Source organism: Haliotis asinina, chromosome 13 (assembly GCF_037392515.1).
Source record: "Haliotis asinina isolate JCU_RB_2024 chromosome 13, JCU_Hal_asi_v2, whole genome shotgun sequence".
NCBI lineage: Eukaryota > Metazoa > Mollusca > Gastropoda > Lepetellida > Haliotidae > Haliotis > Haliotis asinina.
The window spans coordinates 43,447,213-43,459,642 of NC_090292.1; positions in this window are offsets into that span (position 1 = coordinate 43,447,213).

Consider the following 12,430-nt stretch of genomic DNA (forward strand, 5'->3'; position numbering starts at 1 on the left):
TCAACCAAGTCAGCGAGCCTGACCACACGATCCCGTTAGTCGCATCTTACGACAAGCATAGTCGCCTTTTATGGCAAGCATGGGTTGCTTAAGACCTGTTCTACCCCGGGACCTTCACGGGTCACGCGACTAACGGGATCGCGTAGTCAGGCTCGCTGACGTGGTTGATGCCATCGTATCCCAATTATGGAAATCAATGCTTATCATGTTGGTATCATGTTGTCTGGTCCAGACTCGATTATTAATTTTACAAACTGCCGCCATATAGCTGGAATATTGCTGAGAACGGCTCTAAAGCGAAACTGGAACGTTGCGACTGTCGACAATATCAGAAACCAGAGCTGTGGCCTCCACGAAGCCACGTCATGTCTTTATCATGAGTTTTTTTAAATCAAACTTGACTCGCGATGAAATAACTTGTTCGGAAGATGTTAAATATTTTGCTGTAAAATCCGAGAAGATAAGTTATATGCCTATCCTTCAAGGAACACTGACGGATTGTTTTCCTGAACGTTCTCCCCAGATACCCGATGAATACTCATATAAGATATCTCACAATTAACACTAATGGAAGCCGTAGCGGCTGAGTGGGTTAGACGGCTCACTTCGTGTGGTGGCGTTTCGGTTTGATGTGGGTTCGAATCCCGGATGAACCTGAGAAAATCCTTCATAAAATTTACATTCGACCACTTTCTGACATTGTGTGTTTTAACAGAATAAACAGTTAGTGAATATTGTTTTAGGGCGCAGTTAGCAAGATTTACAGGTATTGTCACGACAGAAGAAATAAAAAAAATGGCCCTCCCACATTTTACCCATGTTGGGAATCGTAATTAATATATTCTTTGGCGATATGGATGCAATTAATATTGCCGATGAGATATAAAAGTTTAACTTACTCACTCACTCTAATGCATTTTGATAATGGATTCTCTGCAGTAGCTCACCCACTGACCACCCGGGCGATCTGACGTTCGTATTCTGGTTCGATGCCTTTGATTAAATGAAAATGATTGAGTGTGGTTTTATGCCGCCTTTTGCAATGTGGGCGGGGGACAACAGAAATTGGACTCTCGCATTGTACCCATATAGGGTGTTCCACCCGGATATTCAGCATGAAGAGCGAATGCTTTAATCACTAGACTACCCCATTGAGTGATAATAAACAGTCTAACAACCACAAACACCCATACACCCGTAAACACATTTTGTTCTTCCTACACAAATACTTCAACGCCTGTCAACGAAAAGTCGATATGTCTTCACCACACATTCTGCCCTCATATCGGCGCAGTTGTTATCTTGCAGCAATGTTCCCTTGCCGTGTTTTACATCGTAATATAAATATTTAGCTAGCTTTTAAGTGCTTCATTAGTAATATATAAATATTGATCAAATTCCTTATGGAAAGTCCCTTTATCACTTTGATCATGATTAATTTCGATGATACAAGCCAGATTTAGCTGACCTCCCACATCCAGTCAAATGTTTAACCAACCTTCATGTTATTCCGACAAAAGATAAACTAACAACTTGATTTTGCTATTTGCATAGTGTGTTATCTGAAAACTTTTCTGAGCGGACAGAAGCCGAGGTGTTGAAATCCTTGTCGCAGACCATGATTGCTGATAGCGCAAAGCGATGCTTCTTGGTTGAAGCGTGTTTAATGAAAGTTTAACAAGAATGATATGATATGTACGTACACATTTAGAGTTGTACTCGTTTAACGAACATGGAGAATAGATTGTGTCATGTTTGCACTTCTTGCCAGAGCAAGACACATCTGAACTAAATGAACGCTGATGTAAAAATTCAAAATGTTTAAGGTGTTGAGTAGAACTTATTCGAGTTGTAGGCTCAACTGGAAACAGCGTGAATTTTGATCACCGACCGTAACCAATGTGTAGCATTTATTTAAACGAAAACTTGTTTTCTTCGAAATTACTTCGTTATTTCCATTTTGGGACATCCTATTTGAAGCGGGCGAGTCTGGTGAATGGACATTTGTATAGAATTTACCTAAATATGCATGCAACTTGGTAGAAATCGATGGACGGCCCATTTATGAAGTCCCAGGATCATTTGGGGCGTAGATTGTCGCAAAGTAATCTCTTGTAGTAACATGATATCTGCGAATTAGTTCTAGCACAACTGGTGGCAGAAAATCAGATTTGAAATAAATGAAGTCAGCGGTGGTGGCCCATATTGAAGGCGACCTCTTAACAGTCAGTGCAACTGAGAGTAGCCGGTGAGTGTGCGGGGGTGCTAGTGGGGGTGTGAGCGCTTGGGGGAGTGAGCGGCCGTGCACGTGAAATGTGCGAAATAGTTTCCACATTTTGCCTTTAAGCTGCTAATATGATGATCTATTTTATCAGGCCATAACCTTGCAGATACTTCATTAAATACTTTTAACTTAACAAGTCGGAGATAGAGAGTGACAGAGAGGAAGAAAGACAGAGAGAAACAGGGGGACACAATGAGAGAGAGACAGTGAGAAAAGGGGAAGAGTGAGAAAATGAGAGAGAGCGAGACACCGTGTGAGAGAGAAAGAGACAGCGAGAAGGACACTGGGAAAAGAGATATAATGAGAGAGAGCGCGAGAGTCAGAGAGGAGGCGAAACGGCGGCGAGAGAGGCAATGAGAGCGAGACAGAGAGAAAGGAGAAGAGTTAGAAAATGAGAGACAGAGCGAAAGAGACAATGAGAAATGTGAAAAAAGAGAGTGAGAGAGAGATAGAGAGAGAGCGAGATCATGTACTCATGTAATATTGTTCACGCTTCGCATCGAGTGGTGACAAACGGCTGCCGAAACTAAATTCACTGTGTTGTCATAGGACAATATGTTAAGCACGGTATTAATAATTCACTTTCAAAGAACAGGTCTGTGAGATAATCGTAAGTCTACGGTGAAGAGTAAAACTGCTATTGTAGCGCTACACACGCTTTGAGGTACCAGGCTAGTCTGTCTCATAGTCTCTGAACAACATCATTTTCCCTAATGACTAACCCTCCCTGCAATGGTAAAGCTCTATATGAAGCTAAAGGAGAATCCCTCAGGGGCAGGATCTCTGGTCACCCTGGGGGTCCTTTTTAATTTAAATTGGTTTATTTAATACTATCTATTACCGGGTTGATTTGTGCATGAACTCCGCTTGAAGGCCAATGTAAACACAGGTTTAAAGATTTTTTCTGGATGCCGGATTCGTGGATGACATGGACGATTCGTGATGGCATTAATGTACAACGATGTCAGCGTTCACTGGCTGAAGAGGCAGAGCAACAATGTGATCTGCCACATCTCTCATCCTCGTACACGATGCTTTAGGATATTTCTCAGACTGATTCAACAGTTGGACACGCGTGGCATTGCAGATTGATACCTTATTTCCTCTGCCCCAGGGTCTGAGATTTCTTGACCGGGATTATGATTAGATGATCGGAAAATAATAAGGACGCGCTTACGAACCGGGTCATCATTTGGCTTGAGTTATGTGTCATCTCGGGAATCTGTCAGATCATCCATTACGTTGCTGAACGAGACGAATACTCATGTTGGTCCCGCGATGCATGTTTTTAAATTAAAAATGCCATTCTCGTTAACTTGTTCCACATTCTTTTTCATAGGATGCAAACACGAAATGTATTTTTGTTTTATGTCAGAAGAGGCAATTACCTGGATTAAGGTATTAAGTGACCGGGCAAGAGTGTTTTGTGGCGATGATGATGATGATGATGATGATGATGATGATGATGTTGACGACGACGATTTGGTATTTTAAGCTAAAATATATATTCTGAGAACCTTTCAGTGTGAGACTTTCGTTACTCTTCTCGTTACTTTGCCTCAACACGCTCTCTTCTCTCATAGGACGGAATAAAATGGATTAATTGATTTTTGGTATTTTATTATTCCGAACCATTGCAATTTAAATCCATATTTAATGTTGCTCGGCAACAGTAAGCGATATGTTTGGTTTCGTTATTTCACCAGCAAAAAACTGGGTTGTTTCAGTGTCATATCACAAACTGTTTTGATAACTTTACCAGCATAATGCATGTGGCAGCCTCGGGTTTGTTTTGACCAGACTCTGTATCTGTGAGTGCCATGTTCGTCTGTTGTTATTTTGATATCAGTAAGTCCAGACTGTCAGGGGAGAGTGTTTGTTCTCCTGGGCTCACATTACATGCTGAAGCGATTTTAGCGTTACAGACGGCTGCGTTAGAGGTGTGAGTGAGAGTAGAAGGCGGTAGAGTCGCATTTTGTTACTGTTACGGCCAGTTGAAGGCGAATGTTGTAGTTTGGGACTTACGATGGCCTAACTGCTACGAAAACGATATTTTATAGTAGGCGTATGCTGTATTAGAGGACTTACGGTGACCGCACCGCTAGGTCCAGTTTGAAATCGTATGTTGTTGTAAGGGACTTACGATGGTTGTGTGCTGCGACCAGTTGAAATCGGATGTAGCAGTAACGGACGTACGATGGTCGTACCACTATGACTAATTCAAAGCGCATGTTGTTGCTTGGGAACTTACGATGACCGTTGCGACCAGGTGAAGGAGTACATTGTTGTTGGGGACTTCGGGTGGTTACGCCGGTACGATCAGTTGAAAGCGTATGTTGTTGTTTTTGGACTTACGATGGATATATCGCTACGACTAGTTGTGAGGCCGATGTTATTTTAGAGGACTTAAGATGGCCGTAGGGCTCCGATCAATTGTAGACATATGTTCTTTTGGGGGACATACGATGGTCGTATCTCTACGATCTGTTGAAGGCGTATTTCGTTGTTGGGGCTTCTGCTGGTTGCCCCGCTACGATCAGTTGTAGGCGTATGTTCTCCTTGCGATGGTTGTTCCGTTACGACCAGTTGTACTCGGATCACGTACCGGTACGACCAGATGTAGGCTTACGTTGTTGTTGGGGACTTACGATGGCCGTACCGCTACGACCAGGTGTAGGCTTACGTTGTTGTTGGGGACTTATGATGGCCGTACCGCTACGACCAGGTGTAGGCTTACGTTGTTGTTGGGGACTTACGATGGCCGTACCGCTACGACCAGGTGTAGGCTTACGTTGTTGTTGGGGACTTATGATGGCCGTACCGCTACGACCAGGTGTAGGCTTACGTTGTTGTTGGGGACTTACGATGGCCGTACCGCTACGACCAGGTGTAGGCTTACGTTGTTGTTGGGGACTTACGATGGCCGTACCACTACTAACAGTGTAGCCTCATGCTGTTGTTAGGGACTTACCATGGCCGAAACGGCTACGAAAAGTTGCAGTCATATGTTGTAGTATTGGACGCTACTGTTGCCGCTACGTAAATTAATATTGTGATTATTATTTCTAATAATGACAATAACCATGGAATAAAAAACAAATACCATCCAAAACTGTGTTCCACGGGAGATATCGCTTGTGTGAGATCAGACGATATACCGCTTTAACAGTACCTTTTGCACGACACCCTGACAATGGTATGACGTCATGAACTTGATGACGTCACAGTGCTATGACATCGTTACACTGCAAATTTAATGCCAGTGCTGTGTTCATAGATGCACATTTTTCATTGAAAACTAATAAAGAATAATTTTGGATGATAAATAGAATCTCACCCTCGTGTCTGATGATATCAGATATATCAACACTTGTTGATAAAGGTAAAAGATATTTCTTACTTTATCAACTCTTGTTCATATAGTTGATATCAGGAGATACTGGGGTGAGATTCTCCCTAGATATATGATCAGATTGTAGCATGATGCGTGGTCCTCTGAAAATGTGGACAGATATAGAAACACTCGTATTTTATAATGAACCCACAATGCGCAAGCAGCTCTTCCATGCTCTGCGTGACTGCAGGTTATTAACATAACAGGTACCTCAGAGTTGATACAATCCAGACGCACGCCTCCCCTGGTTATATGGCGAGTACCTTAATCCGTAAATGTCCCTGCATCACGAATGTGTAAATTATTAATCTTCAGATAATTATTGTAGCAGCTTTTGCTGCCGTAATTCCGAGCAACTCTACAAACGTGTGGTTCAGGGTGACCTTTGATGTAACGTTAAATATGGGAGTGATTGAATGTTCTTTTACGCCGATTTTGGAAACATTCGAGCATTATCAATGCTTAGGACAACAGAAATGGACTTCATACATTGTACTCATAAGGGCAATTGAACGAACGCCTTAACCACTACGCCACCCCTCTACCCAAATTTGATAAGTAACTGTAAACATGTGAATGAGTGAGTGAGTGAGTATGGTTTTATGCCGGTATTAGCAATATTCCAGCAATATCACCGAATAGAGTAACAGACTTCACACATTGTACTTATGACGGGAGACAAATCCGGATCTTCGGCTTGATGAGCAAACGCTGTAACGACTAGACAGCACCATCGCCCCACATGTCATGTGTAACAGTAAATGTAGAGTAAGTGAGTGAGTGAGTGAGTGAGTGAGTATGGATTTACCGTTATAGTTATGTCCCTGTAATACCCCGTCGCGAGATACCACAAATGGGTTTCACACGTAAAACCAATGTGGAGAATCGAACCCGGGTCCTCAGCGTGACGTATGAATGGTTTAACCTTCAGGTTACCCCACCGCCTCTGGTAATTCAGCATTCACTGTGAAGTTGTTAGGCGTTCCGAACGCCGTCCAAGGGAAACCGTGTATTGATTTAATGTGATCCATGAGCAAGAATCTTTCAATACTTCTTGACTAACTTGAGTCACCTTAAGACGTACTTATCCACTTGGTTAAATAACAGGATAGGTTGGTCGTGTTTGTACGACTGTACTAACGAGGTTGGGATATTTTGGGTAGCCGAGATACATGTGCATTCACTTCTCGTGTCAGAGTGCAAGCCTCATGGCTTTTTATATATCTCATTTAATTCCTAACTGCCAATCGATGCAACGAATCTACCTCTACCGTGCTTTTCTATCCATGTGGATTTTATTTGAATGTTTGCGTGAATTTCTAGTTAACATTTGGATCTGAACATTCGCGCCATGGTGTTAGTGGTGGTCCCATTAAGTGGTCTAAACCAACAGTATTTGACACTCGGGATGTTTTTTGAAAACGTTGTGTGCTTTTGGTTTAAATGATTTCATGTACTGAATTCTCAAGGGGCAGCGACGCGCTGTTGCCATTATGAAAACAAGCAAATGTGTCAAAGTTAAACAGCGGGAGGTTGGAGTAGGTTAACAAAGAAGGAGAGAGACAGTGAGAGAGAGGAGGAAAGTGAGAGAGAGTAAGACAATAAGAGGGAGACAGTGAAAAAGGAGAAAGTCAGAGAATGAGAGAGCGAGACAGTAAGAGAGAGTGAGATACCGAGAGAGACAATGAGAAACGGAGTGTGTGTGTGTGTTTGTGTGTGTGTGTGTCTGTGTGTATGTGTGTGAGAGAGAGAGAGACAGACAGACAGAGACAGAGAGTCATTATGGCAGTTCTTGAACCGCGCTATGTTCCATTCGCTGCAGCCCTTCTTCCCCGGGTTTTGAATCTCACTGGTGCTCCTTTTTAATTTAAAAGGGAAGGAAAGCACAGGGGGTGAGGGATGTGTGATGGATGAAGGACGGGGGCACAGTGAAGAAGACATAGAGGTAAAAGAAATAGCAATAGACAATGGAGACAGGCACGGAATAAACAGTAGTGAAAGTTCGCATATACAGCACTCATATCCAGCATCTTGCCTGCTCACGGAGCTACTGGTATACACATATAAGATGATCCACGACCTGACAAATGACCCCAATTTGCATACTTCGGAACGCCCCACAGAACGATCCACTTGAAACAAGAGGGAGACAGGTTGTCTGATAAATATCGAGAAGTTCATTTTCCCCGTGTGTTTCACGCATGAATTGTTAGAGCACACTCGATTTGGGAACAGGTACAATCCCAACGAATTGAATCAACACAATATACGGAGCAAATTTGTTTAGGACCACCGATCCATTTCACGAAGCAAATGACATTTTCCTGTCTTTTTTAAAACAAAATTGTTGAATATCTAAAATGCTTGTCAATGCCCCAATCATCTATTTGTCTTCGTCTTAACTAAAGGTTAGCGTGGAATATCAGTATCTTATGCCTGGAATTGCAGTCTTATCAAAGGAATATGCGGTGTTGATTTCATGTCACGGTTAGCATGTATTGCACGTGCATAATCGTCAAGCTACCTGTGGCAGCCAAGTGTACTCGCCCAATTCGTTGTACCGCCTCTCTTGTCACAAATGCGTTTAGTGCGCAGGATCATCTAATATGTGTCTAGCAGTACGTGCATTACTATACCCGGTCATAGGACACTAGAGTACTCTCCGATACGTTTTCAAATCCCTGGGCACCATACAGCCATGCTGCCTGTTTGGCGCAAAAAAAAAAAAATTAAACACTCAAAATGCAAGTACATCTTTACGGGTACCCATTTTACAGCTGGATGAACTGAGACAAAGTGGATCTGTGGATCTTGTTCAAGGACGCTACGCTAATGTGTCCATCTCGGGGCCCGAGTGGGAGAGTGATTCCTTTTTGTAGCCGAGCTGTTTAAGTGTTAGGGTTTTTTTGTTCTAAAAAACAAACGGGGATTCTAACAGGGTTCATTATTTCTGGGCTAACCGGCAAAACAACACAGTCGTCACAAGAGAGAGCACGACTGTATATCCTAGGAGCTCAAACTCAATTCCTCAAAGTTTTATCAAGAATGTTCCAGTTCACATAACGAATAGTGAAACAGCGCTCGAACTAACACTCCGGTCCGCAAAAAATACAAAATGTAATTTTACTAGTCCTCTTAAAAATGATTTTTTTGGGGGGATTTGAACAAAACCAATTTGTCCCTTGTGAGAAGTAGCTTAATTTATCCGTCATATCTTATTACAGTGCAGGGGATATCTTTCTGTTTTGTAAGATACCGATTACCGATTTAATAGGAATACATAACTTCAAACAAGATTCCTACAAAAATAAATCAAATTTCGATGACATCCAGAAAATGCGTATTCGCAACAAAATTTGATAAAATTTGATTTTGGTAACGGCCGTTCCTTTATGAAGTGATGCTCCAAACGCAATGTAATTACTTGTCGAGTTCAGTTAGAATATATTTTTCACGAAACGGTATGTTATGCTTTGATGATTGTGAGATTTTGGTGTAATGCATCCTCCAATTGTAGCCAGCAAGTCAAAACATTAATTACACGGCAGTTTCGTTTCCTGCTGACAGGGTTCCCTCCTGTTGCGTGACTTATTACAATAAGCAGTCCAGAATTTTTAGACCAACGCATTCAACTGGTTGTATAGATATTAATCAGTATTGTTTGATACATCTAATGACGTGTATGTTGCAACTACGCTCCTTCTATTCCCTTCAAACACGTCGTGCGGCGGGCTCTATCGTACAACGTGCTCTATCGTGCAGCGGGCTCTATCGTGCAGCGGGCTCTATCGTACAGCGTGCTCTATCGTGCAGCGGGGTCTGTCGTCCAGTGTGCTCGATCGCACAGCGGGCTCTATCGCACATCCTGCGTTGACAAACGAAAATGAGGAAATCGTGAAAATCTCAAAACGAGGCGCGGTCGCTAAAATGATTTGGCGGTCTGGTACGGAGTACCTGTCATGTCAATCACACTGTTCGTTACTACAATACACTAAATAAGCGCAAGGAATACACAACAGGTGTAACCAGTGTAACCAGTGAGCCAGAAGAATTGTGAATCACTGGAAAACCTCTTTAAACAGGGGCAGTCTGTGACGTCTTAGTTGCTGCCTAAATTTAATAAAATATACCAATACGATGAATTTAAACTTTTAATTTAATATTAATTTGTAAATACCATTTTCTTAGGAAACAAAGAATTGGATTTCAGTGTAACCATATGTAGTCTCTTTTCGCTTTCACACGAGAAAACTCGAGTCGGCTGAAAAGTAGGTCATTATCTGAATTGGTTAATGAGATTGAGATTCAAGAGCATGCCTACACCTTTATGGACACGAATGAGTTTAGTTTTACACCTCTTTTAGCAATATTACAGCAATATCATTGCGCGGGAAATTGACTTCACACATGGTGAGAATCACATTTGAGAATCAAACCAATCGCGTCTTCGGTGTGACGAGCGAACGCCCAGAAAACCACTTGACGAGCCTAAGATATGTTCATGGCTGGCAGGAGCAGAAACGAACCTACAGACAATTGAGGGAGTTTGGTTTTATGCCACTTATAACAGTATTCCAGCAATAAGGCTTTGCACGTGGTACCATCTCGTTTTTTGGTATAATAAACGAACACTTGACCTACTCGACTGACAACGTTTTCACTTGCTAACGAGAGGGTTTTTTATTTGAAATGGTATTCCTGATTTATTGAGGGGTTGCCGTTTGTTTTCAGCCAGCAAATAATTTCGAATTAGAAAATGGGACAGAAACGGGACACAATCCCACAAGCGACTTTGTATACCGTTAAATGAAATTTTCATTATTTGACGAATATGATAAACTATTCATTAAAAAAAAAAATACATGACACATGACATGACAACCCAGTTATGTAGATCAATGCTCATCCTGTTCATCACTGGATGGTCTATCCCAGACGCGATTATTTACACACGACGTGAATATTGCTCAGTGTAGCGTTAAGCAACTGACAAACAAAGAGACGCCCGTTAGCATGGGCTGAACCCCATATATTAGCCATTTGCCACGAAACAGTCTGTCTTTGAAACTCAACCGAAAGGCGTTATTTAGTGAATATATGAATTGAAATATATCTTTAGTTGTTCTGATCTATTTAAATGTTGAAAAAGGTCATTAATTGGATTCCGAAGTCTGTGTTACCAGTGAAGGTCCCGGGGTGGAATAGGCCTTCAGCAACCCATGCTTGCCATAAAAGGCGACTATGCTTGTCGTAAGAGGGGACTAACGGGATCGGGTGGTAAGGCTTGCTGACTTGGTTGGCATATGTCATCGGTTCCCAATGGCGTAGATCGATGCTCATGTTGTTGATCACTGGATTGTCTGGTCCAGACTCGATTATTTTACAGACCGCCGCCATATAGCTGGAATATTGCTGAGTGTGGCGTAAAACTAAACTCACTCACTCACTCACTCCGAAGTTTGTGATGTCTGACAGAATAAAGTATTTCCAGGTACAAGCACACTTGTAACAATTTGAAATAATGAGGGCTTCGATTTGAAATTTGAACTTATTAACAAAAATTTTAGCAAATATGAAGAATTTATTCTGCAGATTGTTTTCTGCATATGGAAACATGCAATAAGAGACAAATGAATAAAAGTCATTGTACATGTATTTTACTTCAAAAAGCTTTAAATTATGTTTTACCGTTACACATACTCACCAGAGTTCGATAATTTCTACTCATGGCATGCTTGCAAAAGTATACTGAATCATAATCGAATTTTGTAATGTAAACACATTTTAGAAAAAAAACTATATTTTGATTGATTAATCAAAATTTGATAAGGATATTTATTCCAGTGCTGGAACACCTAATGCAGCGCAAAAATAAACTCACTCAGAGAAAAGACAAATAATGCTTTGTGTCCCTAGACTGATGTGATAATGTTTTCTAGACAATGACCGGAGGGACAACATTCAATAAACACCGTTTATAACGAACTGAGCGAAATAACGAATTGATTCTTAGTCCCTAACACTACCTGGGTAATTTCATTAAGTCGAAATGCGTTTACCTAACTCCAGGTATTACGAACAAAGCTCAGTGCTCCCATTCAGTTCGTAATAGACGTTGTTTACTATGTGTAATGGCGTTATGGACAAAACCATTAAATCCTTAAGCTTAGTTCATTGTTTCCGTTATCAAAATTATGAGCTTGATTACAATTGTTGTACATAGGGGATACTAAACAACAATCCGTGTAATATCATTTCTATTAAACGAGCTAGTGATCAGGCCCCGATTTCTCGAAACAAACTCAAGTTTTTACTCAAATTGGGTTTGACAATTTGAAATTCCTTTATTTGTAACTCAAATGCATTTTTTAAAATACATAATGCCCAAACACCTTAAGCAATATATTCACCAAACAAGCTGTCTACTATTTTTGAGGTTTATATCAATTTCAGTAAATTCAGGGAAATGTATTTTCTCAAATTTGAGGTAAAAACTCGAACTTAAGTCAAAACTCAGACTTAAGTTTGTTTCGAGATATTGGGGCCTGGTATCAGTCGAGCGAAAGCGAGTTCGATAAAATAGTATTTCACGCAAGAGAGTTTGTTATTCTGTGCATTACACTCCAACATAAACTGATAGAAATTACCTACTCTCAGCTTTCAGCCAGTCAAGCAAGGTCGAATACAACTGTGACAGAGGTAGTAGCACTGTGACGTCATAACTGTAAGCATTATGACGTCATTACGGGAGG